Genomic DNA, 24,964 nt, shown 5'->3' with positions numbered 1-24,964 from the left:
AGCCGGTCTCGAGAATGGTCTCTGTTACTTTCTCGAACGAGTGATGTTTCAGCCTCATGTGTTTGGATAGTGGCAAACCAGGGAGAGAGTTGATGTGCGACTTGGGATTGTTAAATCGAAGTCTAAATGCTGTTTCCATCTGTCCCACGTACTGCATTCCGCATACGATGCAATGGAGCAAGTAAATTACGTTCGCTGAGTCGCAAGTAAGGCGCCCGCGCATCTTCAAACTGAAGTTTGATTTTGAGCTTCTTGCCATATCAGTGGAAACAATATGGTCACACACCTTGCAGCCTGATTTTAGGCATGGCCCGCAGAAGGAATTTGCGGGGGCAGATACTCGGGAGTTTACCAGTGTGTCTTTTAAGCTTTTTGAGCGCCTGTAGCTAACGCGGGGAGGCGAGGTAATAGCCTGGCTTAGTCGGGGGCTTTGTTCAATTATGTTAAAATGTCTCTTCAAAATTTTGTTCGGGTTCGGAATGTTGGCGTCGCACGTTAGGACCAGATTGGTGGGCGGGCGGTCATTCCTGATCTTCGCGCGATCGGATAAAAGTTTGTTACGGTCCAGTGCCGCCGCCCTGTTGATAGCATCATCAACAATGCCCTTCGGATACTTCTGCTAGTCCAGAACATCCCTCAGCTGATCGGCACTGGAATTAAAGTCGCTTTCGTTTGAGCAGATGCGTATAAATCGGTGAGCTTGTCCGTATGGGATGTCATTCTTACAGTGCCGCGGGTGAGAGCTGTGGTAATGCAAATACTCCTGTCTGTCTGAAGGTGTTCTACACTGTTAGCAAGTGTCGTGTATTTGGTGAATATTTGGGGTGAAAAACACGCTATTTACACAAATTACCATAAATTTACACGATGAGTAACGGATAATACGTTCAGATATCATGCGAGGTTGTAAAAAACGTGTTTTGGTTCGGTCATACACGCATAACCGTGTAGCCGACCTCGATAACACGCATCGCCTCCGGCGACGACCGCGGCATTGCCGGCTGTCGAAGCACCGGAATGCTTGGGGACACACTTAGAAAGGACCGTCGAGACAAATGCCGCGGAAATAAACATGTCTCGGAAACAGATATGCACCAAAAGCAATTACGCCATGTCGCGAGACGTTGGCGAAACCCGCGCTTACCGTGGCTCGCCGCCATTTTCTGGTCGATGGCAATGCGGCTTCCCTCATGCCGCCCATGTTTGCATTTAGTTTAGGGCTCTTGATAATAGTTTCTTACACACCACAAATAAAGTCATGGGTCCAATTATTCGTTCAAAACAGTTAAAATGGATATAAAAAGCGTGTCTTCGATGTGAACACGTGACATTGCAGTTGGTTTCGTTTTTGCTTCAACCTTCAACTGCTTCAACTGCAAGCGATCTGGCCGATCTGGCCATGGCGCAAGCGCAACGTCGATGTACGGTGGAAGCAAGAGCCGGTTGGCTTTCGTTCTTTTTCTTTGACCGGAGAAATTTCTGGCAGCCGCTATTGTTTTGGTTTGACGGGACGCGAGAAGCTTCGCATAGAGCTTCGCAGTTTGTGAGCACATAGTGAAGACGTGACCGGAGAAGTGCCCCTGTGATGTTCCCGGAAGACGGAAAGTACCGTTCGTCGTGTGTGCTTTGAAAGCGAGGGGAGTCACAGGGTCCACGAGTGCGCAACCACAAGCCAAGGTTCACGACAGCGCTGCGTTCTTCGGCGATCTCGTTCTGTTTGGGGCAACACGGCGATGCGAGAAAGGGCCGAAACGTTCGTGGTGTGTGGTGCGGTGCTTGTAGGTAGAAACCCGCACTAACGCGGAGCTCATATTGGTTGTTGTGGGGTTGCGTTTGACGGGTTTAGCCCCGTCGTCGTCAGCTGATCCGGTCCAGCTGGTCGGGGAGGACGCAGCGAGCGTTCTTAAAAGTAAATCTTCCTTCGTTCCGTTTCAAAATGTGGAAGATTCCCGACGCATACCGTGAGTAAAATGCTGCGGGCGTTTTCAACAAAATTACGTCGTTTTAATTGAACAAGGGACTCCGGATAGTTTCCCTAAATCTGCCGTTTCTATGCTTCGTGTCGTTAGACTGCATTTGCACAGCGACGTGTTCGCACAGCGACGCACACCGCTCGAGTAGATGATTCGGTCCCGCAAACGACCGGTTATACAGAATTTCAGGGAAACTTAAGTCACCACCGATGTTTTCCTGTAAATCTCGTGTGACTCGTGTGAGTTTGTTGCGCTCATCATGCGATGTGAATAAACTAGGGCAAGATTTTCTACCTGCCCACAGATGCATGAACTGAGACCAATTTTTTACGTAGAGAACATAGTGGTTTTTCTTTACATTGGGAAGAGGCCCGAATTTGTCTCTTTTCCCTCTGGCACTGCCCCAAGTTTCAAGTTGCAGTTTCAGTAGACATACCTACTAACAGGTACAAACTGCTCTAAAGCAGGTAAAAGACTGGGAAGTCAGGACGGTGCGGACACCGTGTTTTGCGCTTCTCGCAAGGTGACTGATGCTTTTGCGAGGTATGCGGAATATGCAAACGATTTTGTTATGCCCTTCGTTTGCGTCTCCAGAAAAAAGAATAAGATTATTTACAAATTTAGGCGCAATCACAAGCCAACATTTACTATAACAGTGCGTTCGCTTCGGTGGTCCGTGTAGTGGTATTATACGCTGCTTTCTGCAACACCGCGTCATGACGAAGAGCTGGAACGGTCACGGTCTGTGCTGGGCTAGCGGTTGACAGAAACCCGCATCGCCCGCATCGGCACCGAGTGCACTTGGGCTGTTGATGCTCGAGCCTTTCATACGCGGCTTGTCGCCAGCTGATACTGCTGCTCGATGGTGAGGAAGCGGCGAGTGTGAACTCTGAAGTAAATGTAAATCCTCGTTCATCCAGTTATCCAGTGTCAAAGTGTGGAAGATGTCCAACGTGTACTGAGGGCGGGAACTACGAGCGTTTTGCCTTGCTTTTATAACCGAAACCAGAGCAGCGAGATAATTGCCTTGCGTACTCCAAAATGACGCAAGCAATAAGTTTCAACAGGTCGAGTACGTCACCGCGGATGTAGGCGAGACTGTGCACTGTTTAAACGCTTGCAGTATCCACGAGTGCTACCAGAAAAACGACGTCAACAGAGAAGGAGCTCGCGATTTTAGCATAATGCAGTGCCACGGGCTCGTGAATTTTCAATGTAACTATATAGAAATATTTAAAAAAAAAAAAAAAAAAAAAACGCACCAGCGCCACATTAATGATCACGAATAACACCGGTCACAAACTCCCAAGCCTCACCGCTTCGCTCCACACCAACACGACATACGACAACAATCTGCATCAAAACGCCCCAAAATTGTAGGCGTCTGCTCCCGTACACGTACTACAACTAGCGGAAGTGAAGTGTTGGGCGGATATCCTTCAGAATAATATATATAAAAAATGCCTTGCGCAAGTATAATTTCCATTGATTATTGAATACGTACTGATAAAATCCCAATCATTTGTTTTTCTATCTGATTCAAGCGAGTCGGACTGCTCATAACACTGGTCGAGCATGAAAATAACAAAAATTTGAACTTTTTCATGGCCGGTTTAAGATTTATTGTTAGTACATCGTTGTTTTTCGCAAAGGACTAATTTTACAGATTTTGCCTCCATACTTTTTAAATGCAAACAGTTCTTACATACGGCTGTCCATTGTGCCGTGTTTTGTGTCTTCTTCTATAAATCGGTAACGATCAGCGACCAAAGAGCTCACCCGTACATGTCAAGCATATATACGCCGCGGGGAGAGTCCTTTGTTAGTAGGAAGTGTCGGGCGTAGTGTCGCTGCTGTGTCCTACGTGGTGCTCGTGTTGTCTGTGATGTATGAGAGTAGCAGTCTGCTCGTGATAGTTCCCGGGCCAGCGTATTAACCGACTCCTGCTTTTTTTTTCATTGGTTGCTAGAAATCGCACTAGGTGGCGCAAGTTACCGCCCGATTACGAGAGTTTGCTTGAGCTATTTATCCATGTAAGTTCAATGTTCGTTTTTTTTTTTTTTTGTCTAGCGGTTTTGTCGTAGCTGCCGACGCCACCGACCGCCGACGATGCACGTAGGTACCTTTGCACGTAGCTACGTCCGCCGCTCGGAGACTGTTTACTGTGCATAAAATACATCGAACGAGAACGAACGCGTCCTGTATGCTTTCAGTTCGGCTGAAAGGCGCGGCTGGCTGGGCTCGTCCCTCGCCTGTTCTCGGCTGCTGGCCGCCATGTTTCATAAGGAACACGTTGAACCGTGCTTCTCGGAAGGCAAACACGGTGTAGCGTGTCAACTTTACACAGCACCTCATGTGTAGACGAAAAACACAGATGGCTCCGTGTAAAACGAACACGTTTCGACGTGTCCGCTATGGGACAACGGTTTACACGTCTGGGCGTGTTATTTTTGCTAACAGTGTATAGACCTTTGTCTCTAACGCGGTACCAAATATCCGGACCGTGACATCTAGAAAGTTAATACTAGATTTTGAATATTCGTGGGTGAACGCAGTATTAGGATGTACAGTGTTGAAATCTTTAATGAATTTTAGTTCTTCCGAATGTGTCCATATAAAAAAAAATATCGTCAATTTAGCGCCGGTAGAACAAAGGCGTAAGCTGCTGATGAGAGAGGAATTTAGATTCAATGCTACCCATAAAGATGTTTGCATAATTTGGGGCCATTTTCGTCCCCATAGCCGTACCGCTGATCTGTAAAGAGAATTTGTCATCAAATTCGAAGCTGTTGAGCTCGAACACCAGTCGCGTGAGAATTGAGACCGTGAAGCCATCAGGTGTGTCAGGGCTTCTAGGAGATTCGTAGGCCTCGATAAGTGCGGCGATACCGTCGTCGTGGGGTATGTTTGTGTAGAGCGAGGAAACGTCAAGCGTTACAAGAAAGCTGTCCTTGGGGATAGAGAGGGACGAAATCTCCCTTAAAAAGTGATTAGTGTCCATTATGTACACTCTAAAAAAAAAGGGTATCACCTTACACCCTTTTGTCCCACATAATACACCCCAAAACTTCATTTCGACGTAGAGCGCCCTATAGCCGAACAGACGGCACCAAATTTTACCAGGGGCTTGATAACGGTGCGATATAACGTATTAAATTGCTAAAGTACGTATCAAAGACCAAAGAAAGAAAACACGGAGCTTTTGCAGTACGGCCAAGAAAACTCCGATAATCTTTTTTGTAGTCAATAATGCGTACATCAGCTATCTTAATAAGTTGTACCACACGGCTATCAAGCCCCTCGTAAACTTTGGGGCCGCCTGATCGATTATGGGGCGCTGTACGTCGAATTGAAGTTTTGGGGTGTATTATATGGGACAAGGGGTGTAATAATACACCTTTTTTTCTGAGAGTGTACGAGGGCAAGCTAGGCGGAATGTCTTTTATCATTACGTCGACAAAACTAGAGAGGGGGGCTGTAAGTGTGCCATTACCTGATATAATGGGGCGTCCTGGATTGCCGGGTTTATGAATTTTTGGTAACATGCAAAAAACGCCCGGGCGAAACTTGGAGCTGTTTAAGTGATTTGGAAAGCTTTAGCGTAATTTTGCCGCCTCCAACTAAATTCGCTAGGGTGTTGGTGACAATCTCAGTATGATCCGCAGTAGGATCGCCATCGAGGGCAGAGTAGAAACGCGTGTCACCAAGTTGTCAGTTCCCCTCCGCGATGTAGTCTGTCGTGTTTAAAACCACAATCGCACCTCCTTTGTCTGCCGGTTTGATAGCTATCTCCTTACGCGCGCTCAACGATCGTAAGCCATTTTTCTCAGCTAATGTTAAGTTGTGGCGTGATCTGGGGTTGCTTTCACTGTAGGCCTTTAAGACATCGCGTTGAACTGCCTCGATATTTATATCGAGGTGCTTCTCTCTTTACCGTTTAGGTGTCCAACCGGTTGTTGAGCGCCAAGGCATTCGGTTGTTTGAAGAGTTCGGTTTGTCATGAAAAAATTCACGTAATCTCAAATTGCGTGCGAAATTGTCCAAGTCTCGCAGAAGGCTGAATTCATCGTAGTAGCCTGTCGTCGGGCAAAAACTCAGACCCCTAAAGAGCAGTGTTTTTTCCTCCGACGAGAGGTCAGCAGACGAGAGGTTCACAATGTTAGTGTCATAATGGGTTTCAATGTTTTTGTTCCTGTTATCCAGTGAATGTGCGCCGGGTGATGCCGATTGAAGGGTGTTTGATTGCGCCTCTGTACTCGGAGACGCCGCGTTGGAAATTTGATCTCTGTTAAGTTTTTTTGAGTTGCTAATGAACAGTTCCTCGCGTTTCTTTCTTTGAAACTCATGAATATCTCTCGTCTCCACATTAGTCAAACGCGCAGAAGCAAGCAAATCCTTCGCTGCTTGGTTAAGTTGAATCGTTATCTATTGTTTGTGTTCTATAACAATGTTTACAAGCTCCAGCGATGTTCTAGGGAGAACACTGTGCCATTGAGAACTATCCTTGGAATCCAGATCAATCATTGCGGGCCTGAGCAATGAACTTAGGCCTTTTGGAGCCATGCCTACCTCTTGATACTTTTGTAGCGTTTCGATGTGAAGTTCATGCCTAATGCGCCTATCAGACATTTTCCGTAATTTTAGGAACAAAGCGGTTGGGGCAGTCAAACGGGTCTCACGTGTCAGTCAAGGTTGGGAAGCGTCCGCAGCAGCTTAACTGCTGCGCAAGTTGTACGCGCGCCCGGTCGGCCGGTCGGCCGTGGAGGTCTCGCGTCGTGGCGGGCGCACCGCTGTTGACGACATCGAGCTGGGGGTCGCCGAAGCTGCGGAGACGGTGCTGGGTCCACCAGCAGGTGCCTGCCTGGTCCCTCCGGCCGAAGTAATGCTTTCATCCTCGCGATGCTCCAGTGATGAGGCCTCGGTATCCCCGTCCCCACGGCGTTCCACAGGCGAGGGCCCGGTAGGGTTCGTCTCGGCAGCCGCGTGGTCAAGCCACCGCGGAGGGGGACCCCCTTCGTCCCCGGAGAATCACAAGTTGTAGGTTCCCGGCGATGAGTGCCACGGCCCCAAAGCACGGATGAAGGTCATCGGCAGCCAGAACCCGACGAGCGGGCAGATGCTTGAGGGTATGGTCAACGAAGAAGATGTTGCGTGTTCGTCGACAGTGTTGCCGGAGCATGCCATTAAACCTACAGGCCTCCGCGTTGAAGCGCCGCACAGGAAGCCAGTTGGGCCGTCCGCGGCGACGGTTCACGGTCCGCGGGAGCGCGAGAGTGGCGTGCACGGTCCGGATCTCTGGGCGCTCGGCCCCCACGAAATGCAGAAACTCTTGGTATATAGTTTACCGAATGCTACGTCGGCTCCAACGATGTCCAGATCGTTCGTCCTCACGTGAAGAACCAAGGTGGTGACGGTCTGGGGAACAAAATCTATAAGGTTGTAGTGGTCCGAGATCCCCGCTCCATTTTGGCAGATGAAGGCCGGGCGGCTACTACATTGTTGTGCCTGTTTGCCTCCTTCCTCCTTTTTTTTGCAACGATCGGGGGTTACCAGAGTGCTTTCCTGATTTGCTGTCATACTGATGAAGACCCGTCTCGGGTCGAAACTTTTAAGTAAAGGAATTAAGTTTTTGAAGTGGCTCTTTATTCTCTATATATATACATACAGCTTCCTGACGAAGGCCGGACTCCGGCCGAAACGTCGAAGATTAAATCGTCCGTTGTTGCTGTTTTCACTAAGGGTTTTTTCTTCTGAGTTTTTTTCTTCTGAGTTATATACCCACGCCTTCGGCCTCCCGCCATTAAGCCCGTTACATATATATATATATATATATATATATATATATATTTGTATAAACATAAACAGCGGCAGTAAATAACTAACCGCTGAATTACATGTAATGAAAAGTAACTACAGCAGTCCTCCCTGCCCTTCCCCAAAAACAAAGTGTTTGATTGGTAGTTTTAACAAAATTGCTAGAGCGAAAAGTGGTCGCGATAGCAAACTTTTTTAAAAATGCTTCAATTTCACCATATCATAAAATGAACACACAACGACTAAATGAGATCTAGTATTCATATTCAGAATGCATATCTGGAGGATAAAAATTAATCAAATGAATTTCAGGTGTAAACTTCGGATTCTGACCCGCGACATCCTCGCAAGAAAAGGAACCTGCCTAAATAGGCCAGGTCCCTTTCTTTATTACAGTTCGAATTTTTAGGACATGTTCCGGTTTTTTCAAATATTAAAGACTTAAGCTGGATAAGTTGTTTCATTATTGTGGAAATGACCAGCTAAACTGAATAGACAAAAAGAAACAACTTATATACACATTCTCCAGCTGTGGGAGTGTATTCATTTGTGTGTGTGTGTGGTTTCTGGTCTCTTTGGCTCAGCTGGCCACTTCAAAAAGCATTGAAAAACGCAACAAAAATACTGCCAGCTACCAGTACGCATCTGGTAAGCGATTTCCACCAGACTTTTTTCTACTCTGTTGCCCCGAATTGTACCGAATTCATTTTGAGTGTTCCCAAACATTACACATTGTCGCGATTGTCCCGATGTTTTATTAAGCGGTTTGTTGTTTAACTTACACGCCTCTACACCATGTGCGTTGCATCCTTCGTAAATAGCTTTGTTTGTATCAACAAGGAGCGAGCAAGGCGTTCTTTCGCGAACGCATGTTCAGGCTCATACGAGTACCTGCCTTCATATAATGCGCGCCCCTGTGGAACATGGGGCATATCGAAGGGGTCCCGTATGGAAGACTGATTGTCGGACAATGGACCAAGCTTCGTATATAAAAGCCGTGTTCGAGAGTCGCAAATGCAGGTCTGTTAACCCAAAGCTTATTACTTCTCAATCTGTGCATCGCGTGACCGAGCAGGCAGATTCTAGAGATGCACCCAACGGTAAGTTTGTTTCCGTCTGACAAAAATAGGGTTCACAAACTGTGGTGACCTGATGAGAAACATTTCAAAGAGCGGTGATGTGCACTACGCACAAAACTGCAGAAAGTTGGCAAATTTTGTGAAGCAATTAACGCTGAAAACTGCTGCTGCAAAGTTGCTGCAAAGAACAGTAACTAGCGACGCTCTTGTCAATACGCTGTACAGTACCGAGAAGTACGGAGTTATTCCGAACGCGATTGTAAGGCTGGAAACGGCAGTGCTTATCCAGAGACACAGCATGCTATATTGGAGTTTGTGGAAGATAAGTTGGACGGCCCTGCGAAAGACAAACTTTGTAAGTCGCTTGAGATAAGCCCTGAATAGAGTGTTCATACGTGCACTGAGAACTTCAAATTCCACTTATCATTTGGATACAAAAAGAACATTCAAGTTTTTGCCCGTCGTCTCCGTAGAAGTGGGGAAATCGTCATCCGACTTCATGAAAGACACCGCCCAAGCAAACATACGCTTGAGATACAATTGACAATTCCTTTCAGTACACGCAACGCAAGGTTTAATGATAAACAGCAGGTTAAACATTTTAGTGTAAAATTAAAACACATTGAGCATATTCACCAAAGCACAAATTTTCGCAAAGTGTCCCAATCTTCTGACATTTCCGGTCCCGGTTTTGTTCAGTTTCAGTAATAATGTTGTTTCTGTATTTCCAGCTGTATTCATTACCATTAGGAGACACTTGTAGAGTCCGGACTTGTGCTAACTTATGCTGGGATTATCCTGATATAGGCAAATGAGGGAATGAGTTTGCCGAAGTATCTGCAAAGTGTGACAGGAAGCCGAAGCCGTTTGTGTAACGCATCGCTACAGACGATTGCAATCAAGGCCCTTGGCTGCCGCTATATGTCTATGCTCGTGCGGACAAGCCAGTGCAATTTCAAGCTTTCCATGGCTGTGTTCACACGCAAGCTACGCGTGCTTGCACTCACGAGGCACCAGTCGGGGCGCCATGCTTGCAATTGTCTATAAGCCTGCAGAGATGTGATTGCTGCGCCAGTTGCACCAAACTGCGCCAATGGGCTAACCCTGCTGCATTCCGCTACATGTTGTTCAAATATGGGTAATCTGTGCCCAAGCCTGCGCCAAACAAAAAACAATTTCCTTCGCCTTTCAAAACCGAAACTAAATTGACTACCGTAACTGAGCATGCATCTGTTATGTGGTGCAAGTAGCCGCCCGACACAAGATATCCTCTGGGCCGGTTTTCTCGAAGCGATGGTAAACCCATTTTCGTAAACCACGGTGCCTAGAAAGGAAAAAGTACCTACACACTACACGAAAATATACCCAGATGGGAGTAAATCGCTTGTCCTCTAGCGCATTCCCATCTGGGAGTTTTATATACTCCGCCGGATTGGAGTTCAGAGTTTACTCCGATGCAAACCAGTTTTTTTTTTCTCTTGGGGGGGGGGGGGGGTGCAAGGGAGTACATACAGACCTCCCATCAATACGGGAGGTTGTACATGAATCAATGGGAGTATTTATTTTATCCCATCAAAGTGTCCCTAGGTGGAGGGATGGGAGTATTCTTTCACATCCATATGAGAGTTTTTACATGAACCCACGGGAGTATTCCTTTACATTCAGCTGGGAGTTTTCACGTGGACGCACGGGAGTATTCCTTTACATCCACCTGGCACATCTTACGTGGACCCACGGGGGTATTTTTTGACATCCATCTCGGAGTTCTTGCGTGAACCTATGGGACTATAATTTCACATCCATCTGGGAGTTACTACGTGGACCTACGGGAGTATTCTTTCACATCTATTTGGGAGTTTTTACGTGGTCCTACGGGAGTATTCATTTACGTTCATTTGGGAGTTATTACGTTGACCTACGAGAGTATTCCTTCTCATCCATCTGGGAGTTATTACATGGAGCTACGGGGGCATTTTTTCGCACCCTTTTGAGTTATTACGTGAACCTACGGCAGTAGTCTTATACATCCACTTCGGAGGTATTACGTGGGCCTACGAGAGTATTTTTTCACATCCATTTGGGAGTTATTACGTGGCCCCACGGGAGTATTTTTTCACATCCACTTGGGAGTTATTACGTGGACCTACGGCAGTATTCTTTCACATCCATCGGGGAGTTATCACGTGGACTTACGGGAGTATTTTTTCACACGCATTTGGGAGTTCTTACGCGGACCTACAGGAGTAGGCTTATACACCCATTCGGGAGTTATTGCGTGGCCCCACGGGAGTATTTTTTCACATCCATTTGGGAGTTATTACGTGGACCTACGGCAGCATCATTTCACATCCATCTGGGAGTTATCACGTGAACATACGGGAGTTATCTTCTACATCTATCTGGGAGTTTTTACGTGGACGCAAGAAAGTATAATTTGACATCCACCTAGGAGTTTCTATGGACCTTGTTATTGGCTTAAGCTGAGCAAGTTGGTTCATTGCTTGTGAATGGGGCCAGCTGAACGTAAAAAAACACACAGAAAAAATATAACATTCGCACCATTGAACGAGCAACATTTAATGATGCTTTCTTCTTTTCTGCTAATCCTTGATTCCGTTTTTTTTCTTCTTTACACTAACTTAGATTTTTTAATTCTTTACACTTGATATACGTTTCCTTTTTCTTTACTCTTAATTCGGAATTTCTCTTCCTTAAACGCATTGTCCTTTCTGCTGTCGGAATATTCTCATCCCTTTTCTTCTGTCTCCCTTAAGTGGTCTTCCTCTTCTTCTACCTTTACCTGGACCTCATGCCAGTCCGCAGAAAGTAAGAAAATGTGAAAGGAAGGGCATAAGCAAGTGGCATCATGCACGAAATAAATTTATTGAATCGCTTGTGCGCGAGAACACGCAGTCAGTGCAAAAAAAAATGCTTTACACAGAAACAAAAAACGAAAAATCGCGAATATGTCAACCAATCTGTCTTCAGGCAGCAAAAAAAGAATTGACAATGATCGCGAACTTTTTTAATAATAATACACAACACTTCAAGAAAAACAGAATTAATGGAATGTCCATAACTATTAGCCATATAGAACCATTTCTATAAGCAAAACTTTTTGTAATAATACACATTTTAAAAAACAAAAAAAGTAATGAAATATCCGTAATTATTAGCCCATAGTACATTCATTTTTATGGCGCCTAAGCCTCATACTGTAAAACGAAATCAGAAATAAAAATCTTAAAGTGTATAAAACACAAAGAACATTTTTAAATACAGTATAGGAAAACTGCAAAGTGGTTTATACGAGGTATGATCAAAAAGTTCCGGGACTGATTTCGCAGAGTAAAAAGACAGGGCACCACAGTGATGCGCTTGCAGCAGACGAAAAGAAGGACCTTCGTGTCCCGTTATACTAAACAGCGTCGCTCTGTTAACATTTGGAGCTGCGCTACACGAGTTTTCGTGACCACGTGCACCGGCGCAATGGTGATTTCACTATAGACTGCAAACCAGAGCGAGAGCGGACATCAATTCTGCGTCAAATTCGGCAAATATAAAACATACATTTCAAATGATTCAGCAGGCTTATGTCAGAAAGCATTGAATTTTGCAAAGTGTTGGAGGTGTCACTGGCGCTTCAGGAACGGCAGAACATCGCTGAAAGACAAAGAGCGGTAGGGCGACCTTATCTGACCTCTAGACTTCAGTGACGTTCTGTCATTCTTGAGCCGCAAGTGCCACTCAGACACCTCGCACACCTCACTGCTTTTTGACATTATCTTCTAAATCATATCAGAGGTCTCTGTTTTAGATCTGCCTCATTTGACGAAAAATTGGTGTTCGCTCTCGCTTTGGTTCGTAGTCTGTGGAGAGATCGCCATTATGCTCGTGCATGTGGTCAAACTAACTCGTGTAGCGCAGCTCCAAATGTTCAGAGAGCGACGCCCTTTGATAGAACAAGACACGAAGGCCCCTTCCTACGAGTGCTGCGCGCGCATCACTGTGCTGCCCTCTCTTTTTACACTACAAAGATAAGTCCCGGAACATTTTGATCACACTTCGTACCCTGTTAGACGGTCATTTCAACAGGACTTCTGGGTAACCTCCTTCAAATAATCCGCGAACAAGCGCATGCCGAAGGGCACACACAGAGCCACGGGCTCATGCTGATTGGCCGATTCTTTGAAGGAGTTAATTCTAAACGATTTAAATGCCCGTCTGACAAGAGTATTAAAGTGTAGGGCACACTAGGCTGACTGTGCCACACAAGTCGCGTTCGCTCTATAGAAATTGATCAGTTCCAGAGCCTTGACCCGCGGCCTCGTGTAGCACAGTGCCAAAAACGCGTGCTCAATAAAGGTTAGCATTTTATGAGCCTTCTTCGCGTACTCGATATGAAAAACCCAGTAAGCAGCAAAAAGGCCCGCCACACCCGAGAGCAGCGACGACACTGGGAAAAACAACTGGCCGTCGATCCACAGAGAGACCGCTCCATCTTGCTCCACCAAGCACGGCGTCAGCGGAATCTCGTGCTGGGAAACAAAAGCAGATAGCAGAAACAATTCAAATACAACAATTACACGGCTACATAGTTATGATGCAATATTTAAATTTCCCCAATGCCAAATCAATACGGGAGTCAAAGAAAGAATAAAAACACTTAAGGACAAGGACAGACAGCACAGTTCTTTCATGAAAGAACTGTGCTGTCTGTCCTTGTCCTTAAGTGTTTTTATTCTTTCTTTGACTCCCGTATTTTCACCAACACGCTCTTTCATCTTTGCCAAATCAATAGACTGGATTTTTGCATCAACAAAAGTTACAGGAAAGGAAGGCCACAGAACAGTCTAATTAATTAAACTGTTTAGCTTATATCTCAAAGGCACAGGCATGCTGTGACAGACATGATAAAGGGCCCTGAATCATGGCCATCTGCGGTTTTTTTCAACATGTTCCCAACGCTGGATACACAGCTAGGGCAGATTATTAGTGGTGCTGTATTTGTGTAAATTTTACATTTATTAAACTCCACCAGCACTCACCTCTGTCAGAACGGCATTGAGAGGCACTTTGCAGCGGGACGCAACAAACTGCAAAATTGCGAGTACACCGTCTTCTGAAAGAGATGAAAGAATGTAATGTAAAACGTTGCTCCAATCCAATTTTTTTTTTAATTTAAGCAGCTTTTTTTTAGTATTATGCGCATTACATTTAATGTGAATGACAATTTAGCAATGCATGGTACTGAGAAAGGTTTATTTGTGCCTTGTGCCATGAAAGTGGAAGGCACAAGTATTCAACATAAATTTTGCTGTATGTTCCAATGATGAACTAATGGTTGCTGACCGCCGCTCTTTGCACGAATTCTGAACTTTATGAAAATTATGCCTGATGGGGTTGTTTAACGTTACTCGGTCGGAGTACCGAAACAAAAGTTTAAGACTTATGGCAATTCAAATCTGTACAAGGGGGCCTTTATGAGAGGGAATTGCTGATTAGGATTCAGAAGAGAATAATTGACCTTTGAACTATATACAGTCTCAAGAATTTGGGCACACAACGGGGGACCCAAAAGTAACCGAAATTATTTTTCTGGAAAGCGGCCGTTTTCAGTCGTAGCTTCTTCCACTTGCATCGCTTGGCGCCCACCGCTGATGGCCCCGCAGCATGTTATTAATTTTTTCATCAAGCGCTTCAGAATATTTTTTTGTTTTCTGCAGTGTCTGATTTGAAGGACCTTCCATATCCACAAAGCATTTCTCTTTCGGGACCTTTTTTTATGCGGGCGAACAAAAAAACGTCACACGGGGCGATGTCCATTGAATAGGGTTGGGGGGGGGGGGGGGGGGGGGGAGGACTGTGTTATGCTACTTTTTGTACAAAAATGAACGCACTGCCAAGGCAGTGTGTACTGGCACATTGTCGTGATGGAACCACCACTCCCCCCCTTTCTTACAAATCGGGGCGTTTTGTTTACACTGGTTTTCGCAAGCGTCGTAAAACTCCCAGGTAAAACACCTGATTAACGGTTTCAGCTGGAGGAGCAAACTCGGAGTGAACAATGCCCAAATTTTCTCGATTGTTTAATCAGTCGAAGAGGTCAAGGATAGCCCTGAACAAGGTAGGTTATCGATCAGTAATTCATCGAGCTTAAAGCGAAAGAACCATAAACCTCGTAAACCTGCGATTTCTTCATAATACCTTCTTTGTAAGTTCTCTGAAGCATTACAAGAGTTTCTGCCGCCATTTTCGCTAAAATAAATCAGAATTCCACGGCCGCTTGCTGTTCCTTCAAATCAGACATTGCAAAAGAAGGAGGAACGAATTTGATGCGCTTCAGAAAAAAACCTACACCACGCTGCTGGAACTTTAGCACATGACGCCAGTCGGCAGACTGACTCGGAAGAGGCGGCTCTAGGAAGAGGTGGCGCTACACGCTGCTAGCGGCGGAAGCTGGTACTACGAACGGTCCGCCCTCCAGAAATTAATTCCGGTTACTTTTAGGTTCCCTTTTGTATACGAGCACATTGGTAAAAGTCTAAAAAGCTGCTCCACTTTTAATAGGAATGTGACCTAAATCGAGCCATAGATAGCCTATACTGAGAAGATAGTCATGCTGATACAGATTCATCCTGTACAACTTGCCTCAACAGGAATGTTCTGGTGGCTCACATATGCAACATAGAACAAGTCTAATGACTAAAAATGATGCGCTTTGAGTGGTTGACGATAACTATGCAAGATAAGTTAAATTTTTGCATTTTACTGGTTGAGTTTCAAAGGTGGTTATGCCTCAAGAAAGCTACAGCGGCGTTGCCGACGTTGAAAATGCGCAAAGCATGGCAATATAAACTTACCAGGTGCCACCTTCGAGAATTCCACCACCTCGGATTCTTCTCCGCTCTGAAGCACAAGGCTGCAAAGCACCCTGCAGCCGTTCTCGATGCTTTCTACACCTTTTGCTTTAAAAAGTACGTCGAACTCCGTCAGGAGCTGCAAATAAAGTGAATTACAATAAGGGGAAATTGCATGAAAAACACTGGATATAATAGACATACCGAAGCCTCTGTTCCCAGAAATGGATAAAACATCAGGGCCTCAGACAGTGTCAGTGTGCGAAGGCGCTGGTGACGCTCCTCTGCCATCGCAAGCAGCCGTGGCCTCATCTGATCCTCATCCTCACAGGCTGCATTTTCGTGCAGCCACTCATTGTGTTCTGTAGGGTTTCCGCCGTCTCTCCGTAGACGACCAGGTGGCCGCAGTCCTGTAATACACAAGGCACAGCTTGATATGATCAAACATTAAAAATAATAGAGCAATCCCAGCACCAGGATAGGAACATGTAAGGGATTCTGACGCAACATCAGATGTTAGTGGGTGTTTTTGGTGCCAGCCATATTTTCATACTTCTAAGCACCCAACTGATATATACGCCCCGCCTCTTTTGTGGACATAAAACATTAAAAAAAAGTTCCCATGCGAATGAAACCACTGCCCTTCCGTACAAAAAATTGGACATCGATGATATGCACTGCCGCCTGCTCTCCAGCTAACCCAAGCGCCGTGCACCGGAGTCGCGGACGGCGCCTGGCGTCCCTGGCCCTCGATTTAAAAATTAGTTTATAGATGGCAGTACCCAACGCGCTATTTGCGCAACCTCGCAGGAGCGTTGGGAGCTTCGCCATATCGGGGCGTGGTGTTTAGTTTTGTTTCATCAGCTCGATCGGTTAGGCCTATTTGTCGCCGCCCGTCTCACAAGCGTCATTCGTTCCTTGTTCACGTGGTTTGGCAATCAGAATTCTATTGTCCACCATGAGTGCAAAAAAGTCTTTGTACCCATTGAAGCTCAAGCGAGCTGTTACCACAAACCCAGAGAACACCGGTAATTATGGTGCTGTTGAACAGTTTAGCACACACACAGCGTGTGTGATCCGATGGGAAAGACGGCGCGAGCTACGGGACTGCGCAAAGTTTACCCACAGCGAATGATGCGCTTGGCCGTCGCGGCTGATGCTATTCATAGAAAGGCAAGGGAAGTCGTAACGCAGATAAAGATTCCCCGTGCCGCATTATGCGCAAGTAGGGGCTGGGTGAAGCAATAAAGTCTAACAGGTTTTCTTTGAGATGCCGGACCACTATCTCCCGAAAACTGCTGGTAGATTTCGAAGAACAAGCTCATCAACTTTAGCGATTCGTCATGAAACAGTGTTGAGAGTCTCCCTACAGACTCAGCCAGATCGGGAATGCCAATGAGACCCCGGTCTACACTGACATACTGAGCACCGTCAGAGAAGCAGGCGCTCGAGAAGTGACAGTGCAGACCAGCAGAGGCGAAGGCACCGAGAACTCATCTTCAAGTGGTAGCGAGAGTAATTGATCGACCATGGAACGTGGCGACAGCCGATGGCTAGGAGTTTAATTCTCTCCAGCGTTGATTTGTTTTTTTGTGTAACGTTCAGCTTTTTGATTTCTTTGGAATAAATTTGCAGTTCTTGGTATCTTGTGCAAAGTTCACAATTTCGGACATTTTCCGAAGCTAGGCAAAAAAACTTATTTGAACATCGAGACTATGGAGAAAAAATATGCTTAGATTCGAGTAAATGTGGTACTGCCCTTTCTACTAAATGTTGTCCCTGAACAATATACACTGATGGAAGCTGCATTTGACCCTTTGCAGCGAGCAGGCAATATATTGGTTTAGAAGCAGCCGCTGGCACTTTTGGAGCAGATGCCAACATCTGCCAGCACGTCACTTGAGAATAAAAAATTGATTCCATCACGAAATGAGTTCATTTTTGATAATGACGGAGGGTTCCTCTTGGATACTCGAGCATATTCCTCATTACCTTTTGTAAAGAAGGCTCTATGTTCCTTTGCCAAAGGAACACGAGGCCTTCTTTCTAGAATTAAGGCTTCAGTCAGATTAGGTTTCATTTACTATGGGTATTAAGGAACGGTTGAAAATTGAATCATAGCGCAACACCTGATTGAGATAAATCCTCTCTCCTTTCTCATTTTAACGCTCGGTAGTTTGTTTAGCCTGTAAATATAATTTTTTTAGAATGCCAGCAAGAACAAGCATATCCACTTTCACATCTACCAATAAAAAAATGCGTCGACCCGTAAGTTTAAAGGACCTACCAAACTCAACTCTAATATCGACTGCAAGAACTAAAATATTATAAAGGTCTACATTTCTGGTTTCAAGGCGACACTGCTCTTTAGCGGCGTATAAGCCAGAGTTACTTCAAAGTTCACTGCTATTTCGATATACAGCCACATGAGAACTACATTGACTGCCTTATTCAACTATATGTAGACCCATGTTTTCTCTCTCTCTCTCTCTTTCTCTTTGTTATGGCGGCTGGTCTCACAGCTTTGATTTGGCCCCTTAACCTTGTCAAATGCTGTGCTACTCAGGCACATGAAGGCGCTATGAAACTGTACACAAAATAATTAGGTTGTAAAGGAAATTTATATAGCTGTGTTCATTCGCGCGTGTGCTTGATTTTCTCACACCGCGAAAGTAGTGAGCCAGGTTGTACAAAACCCTTCTGGAATATAATATGGGCCTAAGAGATATCGCATGCCATTGCATGATGTACAGTAAAGGCAAGACCATTTCCTTAATTACCGAACCAGTAACGAGGGTTTGAGTGTAGTTGCGTGCTGTGCGTGCGGACGCCTGCAACAAAAACTTTTCGAAAACAAAAACCCAACAGTAATTGGCATTTTGCACCCACGTTCACCAATGCTTTTTTTGTGTATTTACTTTAATCTATTCATGCAGATAAGGTGAGCACGTGCAGCACCCCCGTTCCTGCCCTTCTGCTTGAAACTTCGGCAATTTAGTAAATGCCTATTGGAAGGTGATAGTAAAGACAACGGCCTTTACTATCAAAATTACGTTTTAAGATAGCTATAGCATAGCTACACAATTTGCACTTGAAGACCACACTTCGCAGCTGCTCATAATATATTGTTATGGTAGATTTCCACTCTATCATCTCATGCAATACAGCCGGTCAAGTCATTACAACTAGAACAAAGCAGTTCTAACCATATGCTGACTTGGGTGCCCCTTCAATGGCAGTCTGCCATTGCTTTTTTCAGACACAGGCAGTTTCGCAAGTAAGTAAATGAAAATGTACCTGTATGATATTACAAATCCAGGACATTTTTCACCAAAAAGAAAAAAAGCAAACAAAAAGGCTTGTTCAACACAAAACTAAACAAATTTACTTTTTTTGTGGATTGAATTAACTGCCCAGTCAAAAAGAATTGCTTAAAACCACATAACTTGGATACGTAACTGCGCTTAGCAACAAAAACCAGCAGTCTGCCAGGCTTATTTTATTAATATAGGATAAATTGAACCACCAGCTCATATAAATATAATTTCATAATGACAGTTTTTATATGCTATATTTCAAAAAAGAAACGGCTGATTTTGGCTATCTAAAACTAAATGGATGAAACATTTTGACTAAGACTTACGAAAAGGCGGCACAGCCTCTTGCTTGGTCCTTTTGAAGTTGCCTCGGCGTGCCTCTTGTGAAGGTACTGGCGCTTTTTCGCCGCCATCTTTTCGGAACAGTTCTCCGTCTTCTTACGCATATTTATGTATCTGTTCCGGAGTGCCAGCACCAATGAGCCCTGTAGATAATTTGGAATAAAAAAGAAATGTTAACTGAATTTAAATCCGGTTATTTATACCGTTATCCATGCACAAAATGTTCCTCATAAACAGGAATATCAATTCCAAACTGTTTTCAAATTTCTTTTATAAGCACTGTCAATAATAGCAGAGCCGTGTATAAAAAACACGAAACCTCAGAGAAACGCCAGTTTCACAGGTAACAAAACTGTTACTCATAAATTACTATGTGCCCACGTTGACAAGGAGATCAGCGGGTTAGAGCAAACACCAGACCCACCATGTAGATGTCGGCGGCGGTTTTGTTTGGATTTGAACGCTCCGTCGCCGGGATTGGGATTCCTATGCGTGCACAAAAACATTGCTGAACGCCTGCAAACTTTATGAAAAGTGAGTGCAAACCAGTGTTCTGTAAGTAGGCTCTTAGCCTTTAGGAATTTTACAGATTCTTTAGATATGCAGAAAGTTTCAGATACCCTAAGTGGGCTTCGGGAGATGCCTGTTTAACCAGGCCTAACGAACTCCTATCTTGGAGGAATTATTTGCGTGCACTGCGTATCAGCAAACTATTTTAAGGAACCTTTCTTAAATATGAAGGTGCACTCGTTCATTTACAGATTTGAGCAGGACAATAAGAACCAGAAATAAGCAGTACAGCAGGCCGCCTGTGACAACCAGAACAACAGGCCAGCTGTGACAACCAGTGCACAAAGCCGAATGTGCACTGGTGGCACTAGCTCATCATGACAGACAAGCAGAGTTATTTAGTCAGACAGCATTAAAAAAAGGGGCAGCGTGTTTGCGATGGTTTGCTGCAGACAACGTCAGAATGCCATAATTAAGTTGCGACAAACCTCATTCTCTCACTCGGCCTTCGGCCATAGCTGAACGAGCCCACCATGGCAGTAGGAAGCTCCTGGATGCGACATGACGCCACCGCCACCAAAGGTTAAGGAAGGCGGGGAGACCTCTGGTTTGGAGGGACCCGACCCAACCACCTCCCTTCCCTTCCCCCCAACAATTACCAAACCCAAAAAGACGCTATTGGACAGACTTGGGAACCCTTGGGGGCGTTTCCACCGACCGCGACATATACTTCCGGCATCTCGTTGGTACCACAAACACGCCGAGCCTTAGCGGACCGCCGCTTCTGTTCAATGATGTCCTCTTGAGTCCGCTCCCTTCTCTTGCGACTCATTGTGAAGATCACCACCGCACTTCCAGCAAGTGTATTACGACTATCATAAACCTCATTTAAACCTGTGCTCTCTGTTGGAAGCTCTCAAACGCACAGCTTCTAAACTTTGTTTCACCGCAACTTGGCAATAAGCGAATGTTTCGGTCCCCACGAACCAATCAGAGCGACGCAGCAAAGTATGTCTCACCTCTAAGCGGGAGGAGAGCGCGACAGTTATTCGTTGTCACGTGCTTCGCTCTGCCGCCGATTGAATCACTGGGGCTGTAGCCTTCGTTGTTTGCAAGTTATGGTGAAACTGTGAGTAACACACACAAGCGCAAGCTCCTTACATTCGACAGTGCCTCGGCTGCACGAGCCATCATTCAGCGGCAGTAGAAGTCTGATCTACCCGCTCACGCAACTCGCACGTTCCACAGTGTCGCACAGCAAAATTAATGTTCTTGCGGTTAATAACAATTGCTTAAATCGTCTGTATACTGGCACAGGTCATTTTTTCAATTACATATGGCGCACGGTTAAAATTTTGCCTTTCTCGAATTAGCCGCTTGCCAGTCTCCCACGCATGCACATTTGCTTCGTGTTTCAAGAAATAAATTTTCTAGAGGTTATAATCTTCATTTGATGCTCTGAAAAAATGCCAAGAAGACCACTACAAAAGTGATGCTCACCAAGCCACTGCCACTCCCAATCTTATCTGACAGATGGGGGTACTTCGACACCAGCCTCTCAGCTGCAACCGTACAGAGTTGCCGCGACGGGTACCTATGGCATAAGAGAAAGGGTATTATTATTCTGCGAGTGTAACATAAAAAATTGCGTCCTAGATTAAACATCCTGAAAATTAAAAAGTAAATTCAATATTTTCTGGGTATTTGAAGAACACTTTTTATTAGCTCCTATTATGGTTCTTTGAATGTGTGGCAGAATTCATCTTCGTTCTGCTTGTGTCCAAGAACTTAACAATACATGTACCGCATGGGCCAGAGAGCCACCCCTTTCAACATAGGTGCATTCTTCATCAAGGCCCTAACTTGTGAATTAAACTTTTATATATAGTCTATATACATCACTTCACACCTTCCATCGTGTATCATACTTTTGGTATTGCCAGTCGCTAAAACAGACCTGCAATAAAACAACACAAAAAATGTGTGTTGCTGAATGCTGAAAAGAAGCTTAGTTAGCTGACAAGGCTAAAACAAAAAATTCAATATCGAAAAATGCAAGATATAATGGGGGCAACAGGACAACGAAAATGGCCAGTTTGATGCTTCAGCCCAACAAGCCGGGAAAACAAAAATGGCCCACTGGATCGCCATACAAACATACTCTTTGTAAAAAGCTCATAAAAATATTCGCGACTCCAGCGAACTATAGGGGGCGCGCTGGTCAGGCAAATTGGCAGACGAAAGGAGGCCGTTTTCGTCGGTCACCACGCGGATCACCATAAATTATTTGCACTGCAGCGTAAACAAGGTTTTGCATAAGAAAGCAAAGCGATCTTTCGATGAAACATTCCTTCAGTCAGTGCGTAGGAATGACACAGCGAGAACAAAAAAATAATTACTGGAAACGATGTTTGTTTCTACGCTGCCTACGAGAACCAAGCCAGCGATAGCAGACGACAGAGTCGAAACAACCTCCTCTCCTGAGCTTCTCGGCGTTGCCGCTACGCGGCGTCGATTTCGCTGGAGTCGCCAGCAGGGTCTATTCACTGGACGCCATACTTGTGGTGGGTGCTGTTTAGAGCGCATGCTCAGAATGAACTCACATTAGTAGGCGGCTAGGACCGGCAATCTTGATGGTCTAGAGTGCACGTTGCAAAATAACTACAGGTGGAAGCTCGCCATCAGCCCGCGCTCAGCAATCGCGCACACAGCTATGGCTTCCAGTGAATACAGCCTGTTTTGTGCTGAAGAAAATCTGCCCTCATTAATAAGTGTATTTATAATATTTTATTCTTGCGCACTCAAAAGGAAAACGAGAGAGCCCGATCACAGACCTGATCTCGCCAACCCATCATGTCCCTTCGTACAATAGTTTGTCTACTATGCTCACCGTCACCAAGGTAACGAATTGTCAACTGAGCGGATGCGTGCCAGACCCGAACGTCTGAAGCCAGCAAGATCCGATGCTAATTCTCAGAGTTATCTCATGACACCAACGCTGATGAAAACCGGTTGGTTGCTCACGTCGTTGAAGAAATATGGCAGCCGTCGAACTGCATTTCTGCAAGTGTCGTCTCCTAACGCTAGCGCTGATCAAAGCTGGTTGGAAGTTTGTGTCGCCGAAGGAGCGTGGTAGCAGTAAGCCATGGCGGCAAGCTAGGTTTCCAAACAGATCATGCTTTGCGTGGTCACTCCTCACTGCACCCCACTTTCTTTGGGAAAATGAAAGATAATTTCAGGCTGAAATTGCAACAAGACTTTCTGGAATTATTAAGCAATCACCAAGCTAGGTGACGAGACGGAACGCTCAGGTAAATAGCTTCGGATCTTGTTGGCTTCAGATGCTGGAGCGTTGCACGGATCCATTCAGTCAATGCTTCGTTGCCATGATGACGGTGAGCATAGCAGACAAACTATAGGGGGTATTCACCGAACGCCAAATTTGAGGGCTACCAGGCGGGTGATCAGGCTCCCTCACAATGCTCTTCAATTGGCGGGACGTGAAAAAAAAAATTTTAAATATAGACTTATTGACGAGAGCCGCTTTTCTCCATCGCCTATTATTTTAACGAGCCTTATAAAGAAATAATATTTTTAGATCAGGGTTTGGACCCAGATTTATGCACTCCGATATAGGTCTAAAGTATCAACATGCTCAATATTATACATTGAGACACGGTTTTGAATCTCACGGACATGATATCGTTGCTCTGTAATACTTTAATTTTAACAAACTAGGCCTGAGATGGCCATAATCGCATTAGGCTGAGACCAATCACACTTTTCAGCAGATGCTAAATATGCAACGAAAACTGGTTGGGCTTATTTGCATTGAAAATACTAGAATGCAAGTACAATGAAGCGAGCCGACTGGCACCAAAACAAGAGCATTACATACCATACTATCTTGAAGCAAGCTTGAAAAAGCTGATTCACGATGGCCCGCCGGACTGCACCGCCTACGGGCGTCTTCCTTTTCAGGACATCTTCGTAGATCCCGCAGTCGCGAAGTGCGAATTCGAGGTAATCGTGCCGCTTCTCAACTGGCACGGCGTGCTCTAGATGAACATCTGAAGTTGTGGCACTGAAACAAAACACACTTTGTGTTCAAATCGAATTATTAAAAAATATAGCTAGACTGTAGTAAACCACACACAGTATAATTCTCTCCTGTGAAGTGATCGTCATTTACCTGGACCCGTCACTCCGTGCTGTTAATGCGGTCACGTCACCGGTGAGGACAGCGGGACTTGTGCACTGCATAAAAAAGCAGCCTGTCCTGAGCAGCTGTTTGTGGTTTCTACCGCAACAAAAATCTTGAATCCCTGATATTTAAAACATTTGCAAAATGGCCTAACGAAATAGCTCTTTGATAATAAATGTGGTTCAAAAAACCGAGAAATGTTTCACCTTTAAGTAAAAAGGTGGGGTATAACCGTATAACGCTGGCTGTAATCATTATGAGCTATCAAAGTGACAGACATGTTGGCCGATGCAATTGTGGCAAACAGAGTATAAAAAATACATTTCTGAAAAACTGTCATAGGTTTAAAATGATTTGACAGTTTCTTCAGTATACGAGATACATTGAGTACTGCATGATTGTTAACTATGCTAACTGCTGCAGACCATGCTACGTGACAGGCTAGTATCTCTTTCAATTTAGCTGAATCAAGGTACTGAGGGTCTAAAAGCCATGTGTCATTTATAGGTGCCATTTATCTGAACTGTGTTCTGTCAGCACCCAACCTCTTACTAAAACAGGGGTGTAGCACTATATTTTAGTTAGCTCGTATATAACGTTGTGGTTAAGCTCAATTCTCATTTGATTATAGATTACTCTGCTTTTTTAGTGCAGATTTGAAAATACAGCTATTCAACAAATCCTATTTTGATGTCCATGTGTGTTCAGCATTCTTGCCTAAATAAAATTAAAGCCTGCAGGAATATTTGCATGAAAACAAACTCTGAGATCTGTCACACTCCAAGAAAGACATTGGTTCGCAGCAAAACACTCACATCAGCTTGAGGGACAACCTTCCGTGCAAATTTTATTTTAGTTCTGTTCT

General features: G+C 45.0%; 1 pseudogene; it reads right to left on the bottom strand.

The window, feature by feature from the left end:
* Nucleotides 1-13,254: 13,254 nt before the first annotated feature.
* Nucleotides 13,255-19,456, bottom strand: LOC121045805 (annotated as a pseudogene).
* Between the last annotated feature and the right edge of the window lie 5,508 nt (nt 19,457-24,964).

Source organism: Ixodes scapularis, unplaced genomic scaffold (genome assembly GCF_016920785.2).
Source record: "Ixodes scapularis isolate PalLabHiFi unplaced genomic scaffold, ASM1692078v2 PGA_scaffold10__122_contigs__length_95168666, whole genome shotgun sequence".
Lineage (NCBI taxonomy): Eukaryota > Metazoa > Arthropoda > Arachnida > Ixodida > Ixodidae > Ixodes > Ixodes scapularis.
The sequence above is the reverse complement of the archived record's forward strand: the minus strand, read 5'-3'. Positions and strand labels throughout refer to the sequence as shown.